Consider the following 8,877-nt stretch of genomic DNA (forward strand, 5'->3'; position numbering starts at 1 on the left):
AAATCCATAATAAGGAACATTAATAAACACAAAAAGTCTCTGAGTTTTTAAGTTCCAGACTACCATCAATGTATGTCTTTTGCAAACTTCTTAACTGGTTTCTCAATTTTCTCTCCTATTCCTCCTTATTTATCATTAAAAGAAAACCTTGGCACATATACAAAATACCCCTAAAATATGTCATTTTAACTCTATTAAAACTTCAAGCAAAAACACTTTTTCCCACTCTTTTCATCTCCATTGAGTCAATGCAGTAGAAAAATAAAGCTGCTATATTGTGAAATGAACCTCCTGGGAGTAGAGAAGTTCAGAAAATGGTGAAAAATAAAATCATCGAGGAGGGTAATATAAATTCAGACCAAGAGTGCTCAGAGACACTGGACACAGATTTTTAAATGCAAATATTGAGATACAAACAAAAGTATACACAAAAGGGTCCCCACATATTTTGGATAATCCAGAAAATTAAAGGGTTTTTTAAATCAAATTATTCTTTCCTGAAATGGAGGGTATATGCAATTTTTTTAATCAAAAAAGAAACAATACTTTATTGTTACTAGCCTCTGTGGCAATGGTTTTTTCCAAGCTATTGAATTAGTATGTAAAAACATTACTAGTAAAAATCTTTTTTTTTTTCTTAAATGATAGTTTAAAACTTTTTGTTACCTAATGTGGGCCCCAATGGCACAGTTTTTGAGAAAAAAAAATTGTTTATTACAAGGTTACCTGGCACAGCCACTGGAAACAAGGCTCAAATCAGTCTCCCCAATAGGGATTTGGCCAATATTTAAGGGGTTGGGGGAACAAAGAAATGATGGAAAAATGCAAATTGATAGTCTGGTTGCTTTCTGTTCAATCATGGCATAAGTCAAATTTGGGTCCAGAACTGCCACAAAATTGACCACCACCACCACCCCCACTTCTAAATGTTGTTCATTTAACCATGAATCAAACATGCTGGTTCCTTTTCTACAGCAATTTTCATTCCAGCCTGTTGAGCATTGTGGGCCTGTGCTCTGAACCACAACCTGTCAACTCATGAAAAATCTTGTTTTTTTCCGCCTTTAAGTTGGGTTTGAGTATTTTTGTTCCATTGTTTCATTCTAGTTACCCAATTTTATAGTTAAGTCCTGCAAGATAATAAAGAGGGGTGGGGGAAAGCTGAAGCAGGAAAATGCTTGAAGGATGACAGATCACCACAGTCTGATTTTCTTTAACACTGCCACAATTGACAAAAGCGAGTAACATGGCTTCTCTTCAACAGTTTTAATAGGTTGATAATTTCTTTTGTTTTGTTCTGTTTTTTGAACTATGAAGAATCAAACAAATAAATACCCAGAAAAAAAATATAGCCTACAACTCCACATTAAGGACAATGCTGACTCAGGTGAGCACAGCTAGAAAAAGAAAGGCATTTCCTGTTAACTAACCTCAAAGAGAGCCCACAGCACAATCTACAGTTTGTCAAATTCCAGGAGACCTTTGTGTTAAGGCTTATCCATCTCCTTACTCAAAAAGCCTTGAAAAATCCTACCTCCTAGAATTTCATTCCTCATCCAAGCCTTTCACCTATTAGATTGTATCTGATTCATTTCATGTTAGAATCAATGGTTCTCAATCCTAAATACAATTCAGAATTACCCTGGGAAACATAATAATGAAAATAACAAGGACTGCCTCCCTGCCTGATTTATCTGAATGGGACCCTAACTTGCAGTGAGAGTTGTGAATCACTGGAAGGCAATCCAAGCATGTTAAATATACATAAAGAAGAAGGCAAAATAATTGGATTCAACAAGTTTACAACAGGAGACAAATGCTTCAAATTCCCAGATTAATCAAATATAAGATGATATAAGGAGTCCTGATTTTTTTCCATTACATTTAAAGAGACTTATTTACATGGGAGAAATGCATTTATTTGCCCATAATACTCAATTTTTTACAAATGATTGATGAAATCCCAGAATTAACGATAAGCTATTCCCACTAATATTCAAAATAAGATAAACACATAAAAAGATAGGTACATAAAGTTGTGTATCTTAAAACATAATAAAAATTAAAACCTATTTCACAGATAATAAAGAAATTGAGACTCAGAGAGATTGAGACACTTTCCCCAGAAATACACAGCAAGTAAGTGGTAAAATCAAGACTGGAATCCAGGTCATTTACTCTCTAGAGTGCACTCTCCTAACCACCATCAGCTCCTACCAACAACACACAAGAGTCTCCTAAGTACTTGCGATTGAAAGTATAGTTCAGCAGCATCAGATTGTTACAACTAAATCTCTAGGTCACTTTAGGTCTACTGAATCAGAACTCACACTTAAGGTCTGTAGGAGAATCATAAGCAAACTAAATTTAGAGAAATGTAAAGCTACCTGATTTTCCCATATCAACTACTGCCTCTATTTATTTCATCATTCATGTTGCAGATATACTTTTTAAAAAGAAAATTCAATAATTTCATTTCCCCCACTGAAAACTGTTAAACACTTTTCCTAAATGCCTTTGGAACAAAGTCCAAAGTTCTAATACCTTCTCCCCAACTCCCCAGTTCATTAATTTTTAAACCCCAGGCACAGAGATCTTCTTTCTGCTCATCAACCCCCAAAACTTCCCACCTTTCTCGCTTGCTCCCTTTCTTCCTTTAAGTTCTTCCCCAACTTATTTACCATACCTACTACAAAGACCATCTCTAGATCAGTCACATTCGCAGTCGTATTGCTAGCACATAATAATGCAGGAAGAGCCTGGCACAGATCTAGGATCAGCATAAATGTGTTGACCTTCGGAGTAGTGAGGACATCAACTGTCTCCTTTACCCATTGCTCTTTGTTCTTTCTGTGATGCTCCTTTCTGTGTCCTTCTTCCCTGTTCCCTGCATCACCCCTTTCTATAATTCATCTCATTATCAGTAACCTCATGACCATTGAAGTTGTCATCTTTAAAAAGATGCACTGCCAAAACCACATGACCATTGTTCCGGAATTATTCACTAGCTGGATGACAACTGCTTCACTTTAACCCTGAGACACCTAAGATAGACCTCATTCTTTCTAGAAGTGGACAGAAGGCCCCACTGACAGAACAGGCTACTTTTCAACCCAAGAATTAATATATCAGTAGAAACATAGATCAAGGACTTCTCAGCAGACGGTGCAAAGCCAAAAGCTTCACTATCTCTCTGCCCACACAAAAGAATGTCACTGCTGACAAGATGGGTTATCACAAGTTGTGGGTAACGTCATATTTTAAATGTGAAGGCAAAGCTTGCTGCTCAAAGAAAAAGAAATGGCAAATCCCTTTATAAAACAGGTATCTGCTTCAAGTTTAAATGCTGAGTAAATCTGATATATTTTCATATTCAGGTTTCCTCCACAATCCAAAAGTAGAGCATTCCTATGAAACATTTGGTAAACCAAATTGCCTAAACCCTAAACTGAAAAAGCAATTACTTTCCACTTATGATTTTTTTTTTTAGTATTCCAGGCACCCCACCCCAAATCTACCGAGTCATACCAAATAACACATAAAACCTAAAACAACACTAACATACAGTAAAAGCAGTAATGAGCAGTAAAGTAGCTCCCAGGGGAGTAGCTTAGGAGGACCACTCTCACAGCTCAGAGTTCAAGCTCCCTCTACAACAGCTACTGCAAAATAAATGCTAAATGCCATTTTCATTTTTTGTCTTTAAGATTAAAGTGAAATGCCTCTTCATAGTTGTTGCAGTTAGTGCAAACAGGTAGTTATGTAGGTCTTTCATACAAGCAAAGTGGAGAAACATAAAAGAGGAGGATACCTATATCAAGTTGACAACTGCAACAAAAATAAGAACTATCATTCATCTACTGAATACAGGCTACTGAGTGCCTGGTAGAATGTTCAAAGCTATGAATACACTACCTTAGTTAATCTTTATCACCACTTTATGAGGGAGAAATGTTTATTATCCTATTAAAAAAATGGAACCACGGACTTAGTAACCTGCCCAAGAGGCAGGTCTGGGATTTAAATCATAGATTACTACTTTCCTTGCTTTTCTGCTATTTTGTTATTTGGATCACTTTCTCATCTGAGAAATCATACACATGGACATTCCCAAAGAAAACACCCCATGGAGGATCACCTCAAAGGCTGAGGTTTTTTTGCTGCTCTGTAGATCAAAAGGAAAGTAACCTGCTACATCTTATATTTCAAAGCTACATTTCTACATTAAAGGAGAAAACTGAGATTCAAGAAAAACTGAGATTCAAAAAAAGATGCAGGAACAGAGCTCAGGAGTGCTTATAAATGCAATTTCAAAATTATTTTTTCAGTGTTTATAGTGGTCAGGCCCTGAACTGGAAACTGAATGATCAGACAGACCATCAATTAGGAGAGTACTGGTGGGGACCTGGAGTGATGAGGAGAATATCTCCCATAATAACTCTCTTGGGAATGTTTAAACAATAATTTACAAAACCATTACTTTATCATCTAATTATGTAGAAATAATTTTTCCCATATAAGTGATGAATTACCTGATTTATTATCTGTGAACACATAATTGAAAGGGCCAATAAGTCTTCTAAAGCAAAAATTTTATATAATTCAAACAACTCATGACCATTTCTGATTCCCCATACTAGAAGGTCATATTTTAATGTATGTGGAGGTAAACACAGGGTCTGAAAGAGGAAAAGAGAAGACAATATGCGGGACTAAAACAACACTAATTCCTAAAATAGAAATAAAACATATTGAAAGCACATGTACATATGAATAAGGATGGGAACACAGAAACATGTCCTAAAACTCCCCACCAAACATTCACAGGAATAAGGATAGGAGGACACACACACACACACACACACACACACAAAAAAAAATCTCATGAACCTAAAAGGTCACTTCATGAAGCCTCATTTATTAAATAAAAGCATTAGATTAGATGATTCAGCAGTTCCTTCCAGTCCTAAACTACTAGTTACTTTTCATCTATGTGGTCCCTGCATCTGAACAGAGATTAACATACAAAGATGCTCCAAAAATCTTTATTGAGTTAAGAAAACACTACAACCTTAACAACAGACCTTACAAGCATTCATCCTGGTTTGTGGCCTTGGAAAAACAAATCAGAGAAGAAATCATTTCTAAACAGCTTCACTTGTGGCACTCCTGTTTGCTGACTACTGAGCAATGAAAAATACCTTGGACTTGGAAATAAGACCTTGGATCTAGTCTCATCTCTGATACAAACCAACTGCATGATCTTGGGCAAATAGCTTTACCACCTGGGCCAGTTACCTCATCTCTAAAATAAAGGTGTTATAAATCTATCTACAGCTAACATCTCTGGGAATTTTGCTATATGCCAGGAATTGTTCCAAGACGTTTTCGTTAGATTTGAATAATCTCAAAGGCTTTTGCAACTCTAATGTTAAGAAGCAATATAATGTTACAGAAACAATCTGATATAAGAGATTCAAAATTCTGTATTCAAAAAGGTTGTTGGCTCCTCTAGCTCTATAGGGTAGTAATTTTCTAAATAGGTACTGTCAAGAGGACTGGATTACAATTCCAGTACTTCTAATCACTAGCTAAGTTAATTTGACATGTTACTTTACTTTCCTTGCCGTAGTTCTACACATGAAATGCATATGAAAATGGTTCTTTGTCATATAGCTTTCGTCAACCTTGTGTTAAAAGATAACAACTAAATGCGATATATATTTCCCTATTATATATATATATATATATATATATATATATATATATAAAATTTTATTACCAGGTGTGTGACTGTGGACAAATCACCTTCTCAAGTTTTTTCCTCATCCACATGGGAGATAAGATTAAAGCAGATAATATGAACACGCTCTGCAACCTGTCCGGTGTTAGCCATGCACATTTCCTATCTAATATTTTATCAGCATACACAATAACCCCCTATCTAACACTAAGCACAACATACACAATCACCGACGACAACAGCAAAGGCATCTTTACTAAACATCTCTGTCATCTCAACTCTCTTGTGCAAACAGAAGCTGGCAGCGAAGAACGCAAAGCCACATGGAAATTGTAGTTCCGAGCCTAGCGGTGTCTCCTTAGCCGCGGTGGAAAGAGAGACTTCATTTCCCAGCAGACACCTCGCCGCGTGCCTGGCCGGCTAAAGGCGGAGTTTTAGGAAAATAGAGGCCGGACTGCAACTCCCAGAACCCTCTGCTGCTCAGGCCGCAGGCCGTAAGGTGCAGCGAGAAACACAATTTGGGTAAACCCGGTGTAACTGGGGTGGAGGGGCCGCTTGCTCCTCATATTCCCGGACCCAGTACATGTCAGAGCCTTTCTAAAACCAGCATCGGGCGTATTTTCTGCTGGTCTCCAGTACATTTCTTAGAGAATAACAATAACGGTAGTAATAGTACTAATAATAGCAAAGAGTTTGCAAGTGTCAGACTTTCACAAGCAAGCTCTCATTTCAGTCAACTTAAGCTCGGTTTTTCCCAGATAAGCACTGTGACTCCACGATCACAAGGCAGTCACAGAATTTGATCTTACAGAGGAAGCACCAAATCCTGCTGTCGTTCCATTAACGTGCCTCTTTTGTTCCCACACGTGGGAATATACCCTTTTAAAACCTCTCATCTTTCTATGAAGCAATATTAAGCCATAAAACTGGTGTAAAAAATTCCCAGAATACTGATCAATTCTCCCATCATAACGAATTCAATGTACTTTTTGTGTGTTTTTAAAATGCCAAACGTAAAATTCTTCCCAAAATACTGCCTTTCAGGTGTCTTACTTTGCTTCTAGTCAACGCACGTGTTCAACCCCCTTTTGGGGAAACCCAGAGCTGGATGTTTAATACAAACCTGTTCGGGCAGAGATTTCTGCTACTTCCTTATGAAAATGACAAACCATTCTAAAGCAGCCAGGGGCAGTTTACTACCTCTCTCCAGGGCCGGGAGCTAGGGAGTCCCTGAAACACTCACCTGTCCTCGTGCCTCAGTCTACCCACTTATAAAAAGAAGTGGAGGGGGCGGGTTAGGGTTAGGGCAGATGCTCACGTAAGAAATGGCTCGGGAGTGGGAGGGTCCTCCGGCAAATCCCCACCTCCCAAGCAGCAGCGCTGGCCCAGTCCCCGCCCCAATGGGCAGCCAGGGTGCTGACCAGACACTTGTGGAAACAGTGACCCGCGTCCCAGAAATACTGTTCGACTTGGGCTTTGACCCCCCGCCCCTACCTTCCAAGATCTTGGCAGCTGGGAAGTGAAAGGCAGAGGGAGGGAGCGCGGGGCAGGAGCGGCGCCTAGGCTCGCGCCCAGTGGGTGGCTGCCTGAGGGAATCGGGAACGGAGGGCAAAAGTCCCGAGACTGGACCGAGCGACGCGGAAACTACAGTTCCCATAAGGCCCCGCGGGGGGAAGAGGCAGGACTAAAAAAATGGACCAGTGTGGGAACCAATAGGCGCAAAGCATGCGCCTACGCTGGGCCAATCAGGACCTGTTGTGATATTAACCCCTTTTAGAGGCGGGAAACCCTGTCCCTCACAGGAGACAAACTAAGGCAAGGATTGCCCTTAGAAAGGAGTTTTGTCATAAATGTCACGGACTGTGTTTTTTCCCACAGGGAAAAGAAGCACGATTTTTTTTAGGCTATGTTGCATTTTTGTTCCTTTCTTTCTTCTCAAACACGTTTAATTTACCTCTTCACTAATCCTAGCTGACTGGATTTCTTTTCACTTCAGTCATTGGATCTTTCTTGACTCTTAAGCCTTCCTTTGTTTCTCTCAAAACATGAGGTCTGCAGGTCTTGAACTGATCCAGTTTATGACTACACGACCTTCCCTGGCATCCTAACTAAAATTGCACCACAACTCCCCTACATCTTCCTTTCTCCACCCCACCCCCTGCTTTTTTTTCTTCATTGGTGCTATTTTTCTCCTTAGCATTTGTCCTTACCAAGCACATTTATCTTTTTTAGCTTGTCAGCTAAAATGAAAGAACCAAGCAGATGGAGTTTTTTGTTCTGGTCATTGTGTTATAGGACAGGGAGAGGGGCAGCCCAAGCCCCACAAACCTGCCTATTCTAAATGGGTTCTGCCATCTGCCGCATCAACACAAAACATAGGAGACTTTAATGGGAAGGAACTTTAATTGGGAAACAATACAGGTAAGGCAGAGTCTAGTTTCTAAATGAAGCACCCAAAGTTACCCGTCCCCTCGTGGGTAAAAGTCCATCCAAATGGGATTGGCCCAGAGCAAGGCCCCAAAGCCTGCCACAAGTCTAAAGCATCTTCCAGTGGGGACCCACAGAAAAGGGTCAGAAACAACCGGACAAGCCCGGAAGGAAAACAGCAAAATCAACATCAGGATAAAAGCTGCCATTGTCACCTCCCCATGGGTCTCACCCCAGTCCACAACCAAAAGACAAGCGCAGTTTCTTCACGTGTCTCTAGGCTCCATGCGCCTCCTCCAGGTCTCCTGGTTCCATCCTGCTTCCTTCCTCAGTCTCTTCTGCAGCTTCTCCTCTTTCTGCTCAGCTCCACCCTTCCTTGGGTGGGGCAGGGAAACTCCCCCTTTCCTGGGGACCACCCTGTTACAGTTGCAGTATTTCTAGTACCTAGAAATAAATATAATATGTATATAATATACATTGGCTATTACATATGTCAATATTCTATACAGTATATATAGACGGCATGTTTTATATATATATATATATATATAAGATAACTGAATGAAATCTAAAGCAGCTTTTACATTTTCTCTCCTTTGTGCAGATGAACTAAATCCATTTCTGACCATCGCGTGGGACCCTTTTTAAATTTAGAGGAATTCTCCCATGTAGGTGCTGGAGAATTTGTCGGATCAGACCCATTCCCT

General features: G+C 39.6%; 1 protein-coding gene across 7 annotated transcripts in view; it reads right to left on the minus strand.

The window, feature by feature from the left end:
* The window catches only part of FHIT (fragile histidine triad diadenosine triphosphatase), a 1,313,834-nt gene extending 1,306,473 nt beyond the window's left edge, over positions 1-7,361 (minus strand). For 5 of the 7 annotated variants that reach the window (XM_054695155.1, XM_054695163.1, XM_054695138.1 and 2 more), the window contains exon 1: positions 7,238-7,361. The gene's annotated coding sequence lies outside the window, so the exon portion shown is untranslated. The other 2 variants (XM_054695140.1, XM_054695143.1) reach the window with 2 other exon arrangements.
* Between the last annotated feature and the right edge of the window lie 1,516 nt (positions 7,362-8,877).

This window comes from Talpa occidentalis, unplaced genomic scaffold (genome assembly GCF_014898055.3).
Source record: "Talpa occidentalis isolate TD23 unplaced genomic scaffold, MPIMG_talOcc4v2.1 talOcc4.10, whole genome shotgun sequence".
Classification (NCBI taxonomy): domain Eukaryota; kingdom Metazoa; phylum Chordata; class Mammalia; order Eulipotyphla; family Talpidae; genus Talpa; species Talpa occidentalis.